Raw genomic sequence first — 16322 nt, 5'->3', positions numbered from 1 at the left:
AAGCTTATCCCTACAAAATCATGTAGTCTAGCTATGCTCCATCTTCCATCACACAAAACATTCAAATCATGCACAACCCGGATGACAAGCCAAGCAATTGTTTCATACTTTGATGTTCTCAAACCTTTTCAACTTTCACGCAATACATGAGCATGAGCCATGGACATAGCACTATAGGTGGAATAGACGGTGGTTGTGGACAAGACAAAAAAAGAAGGATATAGTCTCACATCAACTAGGTGTATCAACTGGCTATGGAGATGCCCATTAATAGATATCAATGTCAGTGAGTAGGGATTGCCATGCAACGGATGAACTAGAGCTATAAGTTTATGAAAGCTCAGAAAGAATACTAAATGGGTGTGCATCCAACTTGCTTGCTCATGAAGACCTAGGGCGTCTGAGGAAGCCCATCTTTGGAATATAAGAGCCAAGTTCTATAATGAAAAATTCCCACTAGTATATGAAAGTTATATCATAGGAGACTCTCTATCATGAAGATCATGGTGCTACTTTGAAGCACAAGTGTGGCAAAAAGGATAGTAACATTGTCCCTTCTCTCTTTTCTCTCATCTTTTTTTCTTTTTCCTTTTTTGGGCCTTCTCTTTTTTTTATTTGGCCTTTCTCTCCCTTTTTTATTTCCTCACATGGGACAATGCTCTAATAATGAAAACCATCACACTTCTATGTACTTACAACTCAAGAATTACAACTCGACACTAAAACAAAAATATGACTCTATGCGAATGCCTCCGGCGGTGTACCGGGATGTGCAATGAATCAAGAGCGGCATGTATAAAAAATGATGAATGGTGGCTTTGCCACAAATACGATGTCAACTACATGATCATGCAAAGAAATATGATAATGATGATGTATGTCATAATAAACGGAATGGTGGAAAGTTGCATGGCAATATATCTCGGAATGGCTATGGAAATGCCATAATAGGTAGGTATGGTGGCTGTTTTGAGGAAGGATATATGGCGGGTTTATGGTACCGGCGAAAGTTGCACGGTACTAGAGAGGCTAGCAATGGCGGAAAGGTGAGAGTGCGTATAATCCATGGACTCAACATTAGTCATAAAGAACTCACATACTTATTGCAAAAATCTATTAGTCATCGAAACAAAGTACTACGTGCATGCTCCTAGGGGGATATATTGGTAGAAAAAGACTATCGCTCGTCCCCTGAAAGTGCTAGTGATCGACTAGTGGGGGGTGAATAGGCGATTTCTATGAAAGTCTTCAAAACATGGAAGTTTCGAAGACAAACGATAGAAATAAACCTATAACCATGCAGCGGAAGGTAGACTACACTAAGCAAGCCATAGTCAAGTATTCAATGAAATGAAAGCACAAAGACTAATAGCAGCTAGGCAGTATAGATCGGGATGGAAGATAGTATGAAGCCAATCAGAACAAGCAGTCACAAAGTGAAGACAAACAGATAGTGCAAACATGCAATGACTTCACAAGGACCAATCTGCAAATAAAGAGATGGGAAGGATAGAACCAGTGGCTCATTGAAGATAATGATTTGTTGGACCAGTTCCAGTTTCTGTGACAACTGTACGTCTGGTTAGGGAGGCTGAGATTTAACTCAGAAGACCGCGTCTTCACCTTATTCCCCTTGAGCTAAGGACACCCAGTCCTCGCCCAATCACTCTAGTAAGTCTTCAAGGTAGACTTCCAAACCTTCACAGACTTCGTTCACCAACGATCCACAGTGACTCTTGGATGCTCCGAACGCGACGCCTAACTGGCTGGAGGATTCACAGCCCTCAAGTGTAATAAGTCTTCTGATCACACACAGAGGAAGGCTTCAGTGATGGCTAACACTCTTTGGTTCTACGTGTTTAGGGCTTTGTCCTCGCAAGGAATTCTCTCTCAAAGGCTTCGAGGTGGGTTGCTCTCAAACGACAAAAGCCGTACACTAACTCTGAGCAGCCAACCAATTTATGGTGTAGGGGGTGGGCTATTTATAGCCACTAGGCAACCCGACCTGATTTGTCTGAAATGACCCTGGGTCACTAAGGAACTGACACATGTTCCAATGGTCAGATTTCAAGCACACACGGCAACTTTACTTAAGCTACAAGCAAAGCTGACTTATCCAGCTCTGGATAAGATTTGCTCTCATTGTCTTCGCTCGAAGACATAGGATTTTGGTTAAGCATCACTTCAGTCATTCTGACTGGTTCACTTGGACCCCACTTAATAGTACGGTGGTTCCTATGACTCAACAAAGAAGAAAAAGAATGACGAAACAACTAAGTCTTCGCTCTCCATAGGCTTCACGCAATGTCTTCTCTTGTCACAGTCTTCAATGTGAATGTCTTCACATACCACCTTTGACTTCAATGTCTTCATACATTTTTAGGGGTCATCTCTGGTAGGAAAACCGAATCAATGAGGGACTTCTACTTGTGTTATCCTGCAATTCTCACAAACACATTAGTCCCTCAACCAGGTTTGTCGTCAATACTCCAAAACCAACTAGGGGTAGCACTAGATGCACTTACAATCTCCCCCTTTTTGGTGATTGATGACAAACTGGTTGAAGTTTTTCAACGGGGAATAAAATATGTGAAATTGTAAAGGATAGGGTATTGTCTTCATAAGTGGCAAAGGCTCCCCCTGAAGATGTGCATATAAGTAATTTGCTTTTGGAATGCAAATGCACATGGCAGGTTGTACTTGTGGAGATCCTCTTCAACTTATGATGACAATTCATCATGCATGATTTGATAGTACGAACATAATGACATGCATAATGAAAAATGGACGTCTGCAAAATGACCTAAGTGCGAAAGTTATCATCGCACATGCAGAATTTATCATCGCATCACAGAATAGCGAATAAGTAGCAGACGACCATCAAGTTTAAGTGTTACAACTCAAAGAACCAAATGTATCAAAAAGAGAGAGTTGTAAGCACTTGGCAAAAGTAGCAAAAAGTAAAGTGACCACCCATATGGACCCGCTTGAAGACTATCAATTCGTATGCTTCTCCCCCTTTTGTCAGTAATGACCAAAAAGGTTTGAAGACATAGAGCTTCTACTCGTTCCCATGAGGTGCAGGCGAGGCAGCAGGGTCGTCATTGAGGTCAGGTGGTGCAGAAGAGCTCGGTGCAGTGTCGACACGCGTTGTAGTTGGAGGAGGTGAAGTGGCATCATCTTGGTCATCGATGACTCTGGCATTCACTATCGCAGCTGAGGACGAATAATCAGAGTCTTCAAGTGAGGGAGTCCGACGCAAGTGAGCATTCCTTGGAGGAGTTGAGTCAAACTTATCTTTCTGTGAAGCTATCGTCTTGCAGATCAGCTTCAGCACTAAGCAATGTCAAACTCTTCCAAGACCTCCGACAGGTTTCATGTGTAACAAAGGCATTCTTGGTGGCAAGATTGCAAATGCGATTGACGTCCACCAAGAGGCTTTGCATCTGACGCTTAAGCCAGTCATGATGCTTATCCTCTTTCTGATGTAGCGCGACGAGAAGCTCTCGGTCATTGAGAACATGAGATCGCTTCCGAGGCCTTTGGGAAATGGTGCTTCCAGTGGCGTCAGTTTGAGCGCGAGGGGCACATGTGTTACCAGCCAAGGGATAAACACAAGAGACTGCCTGAACTTCTTCAATGGGCTGGGTGAAGCTTTGACGATCACCATTGTGAAGATAAATGGGATCCTTAGTAGGCTCTAGGTAAATAGCTTCAACAAACAGATCAACCTCTGGCAAGAATACAAGATGATGGCACACAGACGGCTGATAGTTGAAGGCAGAGTGAAGCTTGATAAGACGCATTACCCATGGAGCATAGAACTTCAAACCAAAAATGTCGGAGCCAGATGCAGCCAATTGTCTGATGAAGAAGTCTTGAGCATTGAAGCTGATGTCATTGAAGATATAGAAAGCCAAAGTCTTCATTGCTCCTTCAAGCTTCGCTGCAGATGAATGTCCTTTGACAGGCCATAGAGTTTTTCTAATGATATGGTAAATAGTGCGAGGCAGATACTCTAGTTCTTCAACAAAGAATTCAGATGGGTAGTCAGCGTCGTGAGGCAAAGGCTTCATCATGCTCAACATTTGGCTCATGTTGGGTTCTGGCTTCTGAAAAATGCTCTCCAAAGCATTCTGGTGTTGTTGACAACCTGGTTCATAGTATTCACTAGGAGTGGGCAGGGCTGTAAGCTCAATGATATCAAGAGCTTTGGCTTCATGATGGACATTGCCTGTCATCCACTCAAGGACCCAAGTCTTTGGATCCCTGTTGTAGCCTCGAATGTGAAGAGTGGCATAAAACTGTAATAGAAGCTCTTCATTCCAGTGTTCCTTGTATGTGACAAATTGCAGGAGGCCAGCATCTCTGTAGCAATCCAACACTTCTTCTAGACAGGGCAGGCCAGCTATAGCTTCAGTGTCGAGACGCATATGTGGAAATATGCGCCCTTGATTGTATAAGACGCATGAATAGTAGCTGCGCTGCTGATAGCTCCAGAGCCGATCCGATGAAATGCGAGGTTTGGAGTAAGGGTTCTTGGCGCTGTTGAAGAAGGTGTTATGTGCCATAAAGCCATTCACATTGAAGACCCCAGGTGAGGTTGCAGTGCCTAGGAATCTTGGAAGTCTTGGCTTGGGCTTCTGGACTTGAGGCCTGTGCTCGACATGATAGTCAAATTGTGGACCCGCAGCAGGTGGAGGAACCAGAATGGGCCATCGGACCATAACAGGCTGACCACGATGAACTGCCAGCTCAACAGTATGAGGTCTTGGAGGGGGTACAGGAGCATTGGCATTTTCGTTGACATGGGCTGCAAGTGGCACAATAGCTTTAGGAGGAATGATTACGTCTGGTGCTGCATTGGCTTCAGGGGCCACATTTTCTTCAGGTGCTTCATTATTGGCTTCGGGCATGACGACATCAGTGTCGTCAGTAGTGTTGTTGGTGGTGGCAACGTTAGCTTCAGGCACCACATTAACTTCAGCCATGACTACATCATTGGCTTCAGTGTTGATGTTGGTGGCCGCCTCAGTATTGTTAACCTCCACTTCATGAGCTGGAGGGTCGGACACGTTCTCCTCGAGAATAGCTTCAGGAATGGTTGGTGGTGTAGCAACTCTTTCTTCATCACATGGTGCTTCTTCTTCATCGGCTGATGCAGCCGGAATATTTTCAGCCGTTTTGGCTTCAGACTTAGAGGCGTTCACATTTGGAGTGACTTCTGGAAACACTTGACGTGCAACAGATTGGTGGGGCACTTCTCCTTCTGGAACACTCGGAAGAGTGAGTTGGGGCCTTGGTCCTTTGCGAAGCCTGCATAACACTGGCGACGCCTGTGGAGATGGAGTTGGCTGAGCCTCAAAGTCATCTTCATCTTGCACCGGTGAGGTGACTTGTGGTTGGGGAGAACTTGGGGTGTCTTGTTGTTGTGGGTGATCAACCCATGATGCATCCTGAGCAGTTGGCGTCAGAGGACGACCAATACTGATGAGCTCGCTATGCGTGAGCACAGGCGATGATACCAAATTGTGCTCGATCTGAGGAAGGACTTCATCATCTTCAACATTGTCATGAGGACCAATGTCTTCAACTGCGGTGGGGTCAATAGCTGGATTGTCTTCATCTTTAGGAGCCTCTGTGGAAGCAGGCTCATGAACTATCAACTGGAGCTCTCGATGTTCAGAAGCAGGACGAGCAACAGAAATTGGCTCGACAAGAAGGGGCTCTGTGGGAGCAGCCCAGTCTCTCTTCTTTGTTTTCCTTTTCTTGGTTGGGGGAGCATCATCAGTGGTGGCTTTGGTCTTGCGCTTTCTGGCTTCGGCTTTAGCTGCTCTAGTTTTCTTGAATTCTGAAGCCACTGTGGGGACCTTAGGCTTCGAGCCTGTCATACTGGCTAGGAAGACAATGTGAGGTTCTTCCTACCTTAATGCTTCTGGTTCTGCCACAGCTGGCTTCTTCTTCTTCTTGGCATCCATTCGGGGTTCGATGCCTGGTCGCCCCAAGGCCTTGCGCTTTTCAGCTTCATTGTAGCCTTGAACACATTTGTCAGCAAGATTTTTCATGCGCTCACGAGGACCTTTTGCTTCTTCTCGTTTCTTGTGGAATGCCTCCTTGAGCTCATGCATCATGACCTTGAAGTTTTGAATGTCTTCAACATTGAGCTTGGCCATGTGCTTCTTGAACTGAGCCTTTTCATAATCGATCTTATGCTTCAGCTCAACAATTTTCTGAGCTAGAGCTAGCTCAGGAGCAATGGCTCCGTGGAAGGCGACGCTGAGGCCAATGGGAAGCTGAAGATCATCAAAGCTGACATCCGGGCTGTCAAACCACTCATCAATAAACTTGTTTAAGATTTCCACATCAAAGAGAGGAAGATCATTGAAGATTTCCGCCTCTTGCTTGCTCTTGATCAACTCCTCAAGAGCGTCATCGCCAAGATCATCGTCGCTGGACAGATCAATGGCGTCATTCTCGTTTCTCAAAACAACAATAGGGGTCAGTGCTTGACCAGTGAGTTGCATGGGCTTTTTCAATTTGGCGGACTTGAAGATGCGTGAGAGATCTTCAGACTGCACACTGGCTTCAGGAGGGGCAGTGGCCAGAGGCTTCGCCCGTGAGACCTTTGGTGCAGATGAGAGCTTTGAAGCCTTTGGTACTGAAGAGGGCTTTGAAGCCTTGGGTTTCATTTGCTTCACAGGCTTCGGTGCTGCAGGCGCTTTGTCAGAATCAGTTTCGTCTGCAGGTTGATCCATGTCTGCCCCTTGAACCATTATGTGAGGGATGAGACCTTCTAAGTTGTAGAAGGGCCCAACAAGATTGGGTTCAGCTTCTCGTGTGTCGTCGGCACGTGGCGTAGAGGGGCCTGGGTTGAAGTCTAATCCCAAAGACTTCTTGTTTTCCTCTGCTGAGTTCTTTGCAAACTGATAGTTGCGCTTGAAGAGATTATCTTCTTGACACCATAACAGAGAGGATGGGTCGGCATTTGCAGGCTGAGGTCCACGAATCATGCAGGGGTAGAAGCCTTGAGCAATAGCTTCGGACTTCGAATTGGGCTGAAGACCTTTGTATATTATATCTCCCCAGGGGCCCTTGATGGCACTCTTCTCAGCATATTCGTCGGTGACGAATCTGTACTTGAACCATTCCTCTGCCCAATGTCTTCCAATCCATTGGATTCGGTTCTTGCATTCTCCATAGGTCTCTTCTGGATCTGACTTGTATAGCTCATAGAGATCTGGTGGCAGGTCCTTAGCAGTGTTTCCACGGCGCTGTCTGCCACCCTTCCTGACTGATTTTTCTGTTGCCATGAAGTTTAGACTGAAAGGCTTCAACACTGTCAAAGTCTTCCGTCTACTGGTCAGACAAGAACTGGCTTCAAGAGAATTTATATGATGCTGTAAGAACTCCGCAAATGAATGCAGACTATGAGAACCAAGGGATTCTCCCACGGACATGTACCTGTGACAGCTTTAAAGGTGCGAGGGAAGGGGAAGAGGTCATATGCATTCCCAGAAGATTTTGAAGATAAATCAGTTTAGAAGACATTGACCTCATAGTGCGAAGACATTCACTCATATGTAGAGAGTTGGTTCCAGATTTGTACGAATCCACGAATAAGTACAAGTGAGGAATCTAACTACTTTGTGAAGCATAAGTGAACATACTAGGCATGCTATGAGATGCAGAATGATATAGATCCAACTTGTGGGAATAGAAACCACTTGTGGTTGTAAAGGATGAATCTATCGGATCAAAAAGACTGTAAAAATAGGTTTTATTTACCACACGAGGAACTGCTAGACTGAGTGGGAGAGGAGGCCGAGAAGTTCGATCTTCCATGCCCTAACTTGGAGACGGAGGACACCTACGGCGACGGTGGAGAAGACGATGTCCGCGGCCGGTGTGAGGACGGCATCGGTGAGGTCGCGGCAGCTAAGCGCTTCGTCGTCGGTGTCGTCGAGGGCTAGCGGTGGCGCTAGGGTTTGTGCGAGAGTGGAAGAAGAGATAATGACTATGGTGAGGCGTGTATTTATAGAGACAGGGACGGCACAACGTTATTACACAGGTGCCCCTAGCGGTTCACATCTGAAGGACACATGGCGATCATGCAACACATTGGAGGTTGTTCCACGTTCCCACGCATGCCTGGATTTTCGGGTGGTCGTTCCCACTTCTCCGGGTTTCAGGCAAAAGGATTGAGCATTTAAAAATGGATTTAATGTTTGTCTTTGAATCTCCTGCTGACAAGGACACAGTGAAGACATTCGACAGTTTCAATAGAATGCATATGATTTGGATAGATAGACTTGAGACAGGAGCATAGAAAGGTTAGGGTCCGATCACATTCACTTAGTTCAAAAGATTCAACGTGGAGACATAGCTATAAGTGAATGTTGTAGAGGACAGAAACTAAATCAATACATTGAAGATAAACATGAGGCCATGTTAATATGGAAGACAAACAAAATGCGAAGACTTTGCAAATGTAACACCATGAGAAAAACACTTCTAAGGGAAGAATTTGGTGGTGGCATTACCCACCGTAAAGGAAGCATTAGACCCAGACACGACGCACAATTATCGTGGCGCTCCGAAGTCAAATTCCACGTTAATGTACTCACACTTAGTAAGGCTTCATTGATTGAAGACATACTTTACTTCGTGTGTTGCACATCTAAGTCATCAACATGCATGTGTGCCTGATCACAGGACATTTGAGGATTCCAAGATATTTAGCTCACACCGTAACTTGCAAAACCTTTTCTCATCAAAGGGCTTTGTGAAGATATCTGCTAGTTGCTCTTCAGTGTTGACGTGTATGATATCAATATCTTCCTTCATGACATGATCTCTGAGAAAGTGATAACGAATTTCAATGTGCTTTGTCTTCGAGTACTGAACTGGGTTGTTAGCAATCTTGATGGCGCTTTCGTTGTCGCAGTAGAGTGGCACTTGCTTCAGATGAATGCCATAGTCTTTGAGTGTTTGCTTCATCCATAGAAGCTGAGCGCAGCAAGATCCAGCAGCAATGTATTCAGATTCAGCAGTGGAGAGAGATACACAGTTCTGCTTCTTTGAAGACCAACATACAAGTGATCGTCCCAGAAAGTGACATGTGCCTGATGTAGACTTGCGATCCACCTTGTCACCAGCATAATTAGCATCCGAGAATCCAACTAGATCAAACTCTGAGCCCTTTGGATACCATAATCCTAGTGTTGGGGTGTGAGCCAGATATCGAAGAATTCGCTTCACAGCTAAGTGATGCGATTCCTTTGGTGCCGCTTGGAATCGGGCACACATGCAAACACTAAGCATGATATCTGGCCTAAATGCACATAAATAAAGCAGAGAACCAATCATGGAGCGGTATACCTTTTGATCGAACTCTTTACCATTGTCGTCGGGACCCAGATGGTGTTTAGTTGGCATTGGCGTCGTGTAACCTTTGCAGTCTTGCATTCCAAACTTCTTCAGGCAATCTTTGAGGTATTTCTCTTGAGATATGAAGATGTCGTTGTGTTGCTGTCGTATTTGAAGACCAGGGAAGAACTTCAACTCTCCCAGCATGGACATCTGATATTGCTCTTGCATCATGTATCCAAACTCATCACTGTATTTCTGATTAGTGTAGCCGAAGATAATGTCAACCACATATATTTGGCACACAAGCAGTTCACCATCATATGTCTTCGTGAAGAGTGTGGGATCTAAGGAACCAGGTTTGAAGCCTTTGCTCTTCAGGAAGTCTTTGAGTGTGTCATACCAAGCACGAGGGGCTTGTTTGAGGCCATACAGTGCCTTGTTGAGCTTATACACCATGTGAGGATGTTTTGGATCTTCAAAGCCAGGCGGTTGTGCAACATACACTTCTTCTTCAATCTTGCCATTGAGAAAAGCACTCTTCACATCCATTTGATACAGAAGGATGTTATGATGATTTGCATAGGCTAGCAGTATGTGTATGGCTTCAAGCCTAGCCACAGGAGCAAATGTTTCATCAAAGTCAATTCCTTCAACATGAGTGTATCCTTGAGCAACGAGACGAGCTTTGTTTCTGACAACTTGACCATGCTCATCTTGCTTGTTGCGATATATCCATTTAGTGCCTATGATATTGTGCTTATGAGGATCAGGACGCTTGGCCAGTTCCCATACATTATTCATCTCAAATTGTTGAAGCTCTTCTTGCATAACTTGAATACATTCAGGTTCCATGAAGGCTTCATCAACTTTCTTGGGTTCAGATATTGAGACGAATGCGAAGTGCCCACAGAAATTTGCTAGTTGTGTTGCCCTTGAACGAGTGAGTGGACCAGGTGCATTGATGCTGTCAATTATTCTCTCAATCTGTACTTCATTTGCAACACGAGGATGAACAGGACGAAGATTTTGCTCTTGCTGATCATTGTCGTCGTTAGAAGGATTGTCTTCAGGCTGAGTATTGTCTTCAGGTTGATCAGGTGTAGAGATGATGAGTTCCTCTTCGGGCTGTGCTTCAGACGGTATGATCTCTCTAGTTCCCATAAGCTTGATGGATTCACTGATGGAACTTCATCTAGCACATTTGGTAGGTGCTCTCTTTGTGAGCCGTTAGTCTCATCGAACCGCACATCCACATTTTCATCAACTTTATAGTGAAAGAGGTTGAAGACTCTGTAGGAGTGCGAATCCTTTCGGTGTCCAAGCATAAAACCTTCATGTGCTTTCGGTGCAAATTTTGAAGTGTGATGTGGATCCTTGATCCAGCACTTGGCACCAAATACTCTGAAGTAACTGACATTTGGCTTCTTACCAGTGAGGAGCTCATAGGATGTTTTGTTCAGAAGCTTGTGAAGATAAACATGGTTGATGATATGGCATGCAGTATCAATGGCTTCAGGCCAGAACTTTCTTGGAGTCTTGTATTCATCGAGCATCGTCCGGGCCATCTCAATTAGTGTTATGTTCTTGCGTTCCACGATGCCATTCTGCTGCGGCATGTACGGAGCTGAGAACTCATGAGTGATGCCCCCATTCACTGCTCACCCACCCATGCCATCTTCCTTGGTAGCTCACCCATACCATATCCCCCCCCCCGCTCATTGCTGGGCCACACATGCCATCTTCTTCGCTCGCCCGCCCGAATCCACCTCCCGCTCGCTCGTAGGCACCGAAAACCCCAATCACTCAGGGCCCTAAAAAACCTATGGCAGAACTGACTGACATGTAGACCCGTGATTGGACTTCCCTCCCCGATGTTCTCTTGGAGCAGATCTATAATCGTATGGACCTACTCATCACCGTGCGTCTGGCCGCATGCTCGGTGTCTTTGTACCGTCTACTCGTCTGCAACCGGCCGACCCTTTTCAAGACACCCTGCTTGCTGATGCCCGATCCTCACACATGGACCGGACACCGACTTAACGATCCTACGGAGGTTGTTGTGGTGCCCCTCGACATGCTACCACTACCCGTCCACCTGTCCTTCATGCGCGGCCACTATTGGGTGGGCATCAAGGCCAACTAGATCGTCCTCATCCACCAATCTGGTAGTCCGTCGCATCTAATGGATATCTAAACCTAGTGAGAGATCACCCTTCCCTCGTTGGATACCGCTGGCATCGAGCCTCGCGGCCCGCCAGACACTCCTGCCTACTATGCATGAGACACGTCGAGCTTTTGGTGGGACCTTTGTTTGCTGAAGGTTGTAATATGCGAAGTTCCCACACCATCAGAAGACTACATGGATTAAAACCTCATTGCCTTGTTCGACATGGGATTATTCTATCTGGAATCCGGTCGCCATACATGGTTATGGATCATCATCAATCATGTTGATCCTCCATTTATGTCTGATGCTATAGTGCATGATGGCATCGTTTACGCAGTCGACGCACAGATTGGCTACCTATACTGGTGGAATCTATCATTGTGTAATTGTTCTATCTCATCTCATCTTTACCTTATGACGACTGCATGTTGATTGTTAGAAATTTAGAATAGATAGTATGTCTATAACCACATCATTGCTATATGTTTCTCTCATTTCCTTGATTTTTATGACCACGCATGTTATTGTTAGAGTTGTTATGAGAAAAATTGGCATCTAATGATTGTTAGAATAGATATTATGAGTATAACCTCATGATTGCTAAATGTTACTCTCATTTCCAAGATTTTTATAACCAAGCATGTTATTGTTAGAGTTGATATGAGAACAGTAGTAACTGCTATGGTAGAATATGAGTAGGCCCTGTCATAGCTGTTCTCCTCTCATTTTTACATGATGTTTGAACCATGACATATTGCTAGAATATGAAAGCCATTGGCTTAATTTTTTTAACTTGGGGTATGATTATGACCACGACATTACAATTCTTTGTCTATGATCTGTGTTACTATTATAATAATCTCACACATACTTTGAACATGATTGTATAATTTTGTCCTTTTGGTCTCCAATTTGATTTGTTCCAGCAGACGAAAATCTGCTGGCCTTCATGATTCCAGAACCTAGAAATATACAAGTCAATGGGTGGTGGTCTATCGCTCGTTCAACTAACGGCGGGCATTTGATGCAAATTAGCATGTACCAAATTGACCAAACCATTTCATCAAACCACATGCAGTACAATGCCTGGGGCGTTGCTGACTGTGGTGGCTATGACTGCTTCATGTTCGAGAAAGATCCCAACTCTGTTCGGCTAGGCGTATTCAACTAGAGGCGGGTTTACAGCCTCGGCGACCACTCCATGTTCCTCTGGCTCAATTATCCGATCATCCAACCAATGATCGATCATATCACCGGCGATGATTACCATGCTATGAAACTTCCATTTGCCAGGGGGAACTATGTTTACGAATCGTACCATGGGTTTCATGAATCACCGTATCTAGAGATTTGTCGACACAGCTTGTTGCTAGCTAATCTTCAGTGTGTGAAAGGCATCAAGTTTCCATGCGATGAATGGCTTTTGCAAACCCGACATGCGGTGATGTGGTTCATGCCAACAGCAAATATTCACAACTTGATTCGTAGTGATATCTAGATTGAGCCATGTAACCTGCTATTGTAGCATGTCCCTCTTTTGTTGGATATTAGGTACTGTAGTTAGTTTGAAGGATAGATACCTTTGTGGGATCAAGTGCATCCTAACTCACTTGCATAGGATGTACTTATAATGATGATGGAGATGCTGTGCAGAAGCCATATAGATATCAATTAGGCTTCAAGTGCGTACTTGTTGGTGAAAGTGTTGTCCAATGGGAATTATATCTTGTATTACTCATGTAGCCTACAAAGTCTGTCGCAGAACCTTGTAACTTTGTACTCCATTTCTAAATTTGTACTGGTCCTCTATACCATATATTGCGCTACTCATACTACTACCTCCCTCCTAGTTTATTGGCCCCCTTCATAATTTATGTCAAATTTTGACCATAAATTTAACTTACTAAATGTTAATGCATGTCACAAAAAATTATATCGTTGGATTCGTATTTGAACATAGTTTCTAATGGTATAATTTTCGGTGACATGCATTGTCACTTTGTTAGTTAAACCTATGGTTAAAATGTGACACTAAATACGACTAGTAAGTAGTACAGTAGTAGTACTAGTATACGTCGGTCAAATTATTCATCATGTCCTCACATTGAATTGACGTGACAACACGCTACGCATGAGGTGACACAAGAGTCCCGGCGGCGTGCTTTGTTCACCAAAGTGAGCCTCACCCCTCTCGTACTACAACAACACTCTCGCATTCTCTACAAAATCACTCTACCATTCTCTCCCAGTCTCCCCGCCTCCAAGCCGTTGCCTTGTTCCGATCCATTTGGTACGATGAGCGATAAGCTACTGGAGTTGCTATACTTCATTGCAAGTAGTCAAAAGGAAGAGGCTAAAAAATTGATCTCAACAAGTATGATCTTCAAGATAGCCGAATGAAGGAAGGAACCAGCGAAGCTGCTCATGTGAGTATTCGTCCCGTCGCCCTGTATTATGATTCGATCTTTATGGGGTTTTTCAAGTCTTTAGAGTCTACATGTAGTAATGAAACTGAGACCCTAGTTTATTTGGGTATTGTGGACTTCAGATTTGGAGTACCACTTATCTGTCGAAATCTTTCATCATTTACTAAAAATAGTTCATTGATCATACATTGAGTACCATTTAACTGGAATTAACTGATGCAAGTCCAAGAAGGATTGGCTGGTGCTGCCGGCTGGCGTCAAGTTCGATCCTACGAATCAGGAGCTGATGGAGCACCTTGAGGCCGAAGTGAGTGCTGACATCGCGAGATCTCACCCTCTCATCGATTTGTTCATACCAACCATCGACAACGAGCATGACATATGCTACACCCATCCTGAGAAACTTCCAGGTGAGACACCGATCGGCCGTCTACTTGCACAAACATATTCCTTTGTTTATACTCTATTTTTCTTTTTAGATGCAGACCTAGTGAGGCAATTACAATTTGACAGTTAATAAAAAGCAAAACAAGTGATTGCAACATGCCAAATATGTTATGAAAATGCCAACTACGTACACAAAAACCTGTATTCGACAATACTGTAGGTATCACACTAAGTAGCCTAAGCAAGCATTGCTTCCAGCGCAACTCCATGACGTTCAAAAGGGGCACGTGGATGCATCGCAAGATACAGTTGGAGTGCGGCATGCACGCAATGTGGCACAAGACCGGCAATACCTTGCTAGTGATGGTCAACGGCCGGCAGACACGCATCAAAAAGGTTATGGTGCTGCACACCAACAAGAACTTCAACCAATAGAGGACCAACTGCGTGATGCACCAGTACCACCTCGGGGACCTGGACAAATAGAAGGAGCGGGAGCTAGTCCTCTGCAAAATTTTGTACCAGACAAACACTAGGGCCAAGACTAAAAAGATTATAAGTTAGTTTGGTATTGGTACTTGTACTACCTGGTCGTCTGTAAGTTGGTATTGTTGTTAAGGATCTTTCGGTATGAACTTGGCATTTGCTTCCAACCATCATGTCGAGGGTCGACGTGGATATAAAGCTGAATCATTTTTTTTGAAACAAATTTTCAGGAACCTGATTTTTATTTGATGGGTAGCATAAGCACTGCCGTTGAATTCCCAGTTCTCCAAAATTTTTACATCTTTGAAGTACATAGGGGGTTCATCCGATTTCACAGGCTGATAGTTGGACGCAGCATGTCAGAACTGGGTTGTGGCATGCCAAGCCCAGCTGCAAATTGTTAAAAGAGAGGAGCGATGGATTTGGGCTTGCCAGAACAGTTAAGTGTCGCGACCTCCCATGGACTAAAAAAGGCCTAGTCCGTTATTAATATTTTAAATATGTAAAATATTCCATAATGAAAAGAAATATGTAAAATGTAATGAATTTAGTCCGCTTTCACTGAAAACCATCCGATTCGCATGAAATTCGTCCATGGAACCGCAAGGCGGCTGTCCATACAGAGCCTAACCGTACGGAACCAGCGGGTCCATGGCCATACACAAGCAAGTGCATGCACTTATTATAACGATGGAAAAATAATGCTGACATCCTAGATGGTGAAACCCATGAAGTTTTCAACGTAGTCAATAAACAAGAGAATTCTTCAAGTATAGACTGATAGCTGGGATCCAGAAGGTATATTGTTCTTCAGGTCAAGCAAGTTTCAACTGGGATGTAGACTACCCAGGCTTGGTTTTGTTTTTAACAGGCCCAACCTATGATGACAACGAGGCATAAAGATCCAGTAGGCATCAACTGGCCTCTGGCCCTCCATCCTTAGTTACATTTTCTCTTAAAACATCCGCATGTAGTTTTTTTACTGAATCAAACAGACGGCCAAGTTCTATTTTCCTCTTGAAACTCCATTTCCTACTTCTGTTTTCTAATCTCTACCTATAGTTTTACTAGTTCATATACACGTATTATTACATTGAAAATACATAAACTTCCCTCTTCATCTTTACATCCTTTTTTTTGTTGTTTTCCCTCCTAGCGCTGATTTTTTTACCACTGGTTTTCCCTAAAACTAACTCAATTGCCCCATGTCTTATTAGCTTACAAAAACAAAACGATATTTTATTTGGCAATTCAATCAGTTCTTAAAAAATAAATGTTTATAATTTCCGGATTAAAACAATTCAGACTCCACCGAAATATGCAAAATAAGGTTGAACTTTTTGACCGTGGGCCTGGCAGAAAATGGGATGTAATAAATTCGTTAAGAATTAGCAAATGGCCTGGAAATTATTTAAAAAATAGCAAATGGGCTCTATGTTGTCTGCCATAGATTTGGAGGCTGACTTATGGACCTACTAAGTTCATGC

At 44.1% G+C, this 16322-nt stretch overlaps 1 pseudogene; it reads left to right on the top strand.

Moving 5' to 3' along the window:
- Nucleotides 1-13932: 13932 nt before the first annotated feature.
- Nucleotides 13933-14913, top strand: LOC123153354 (NAC domain-containing protein 75-like; annotated as a pseudogene).
- Nucleotides 14914-16322: the final 1409 nt, after the last annotated feature.

This window comes from Triticum aestivum, chromosome 7A, assembly GCF_018294505.1.
Source record: "Triticum aestivum cultivar Chinese Spring chromosome 7A, IWGSC CS RefSeq v2.1, whole genome shotgun sequence".
Taxonomy (NCBI): Eukaryota; Viridiplantae; Streptophyta; class Magnoliopsida; order Poales; family Poaceae; genus Triticum; species Triticum aestivum.
The sequence above is the reverse complement of the archived record's forward strand: the minus strand, read 5'-3'. Positions and strand labels throughout refer to the sequence as shown.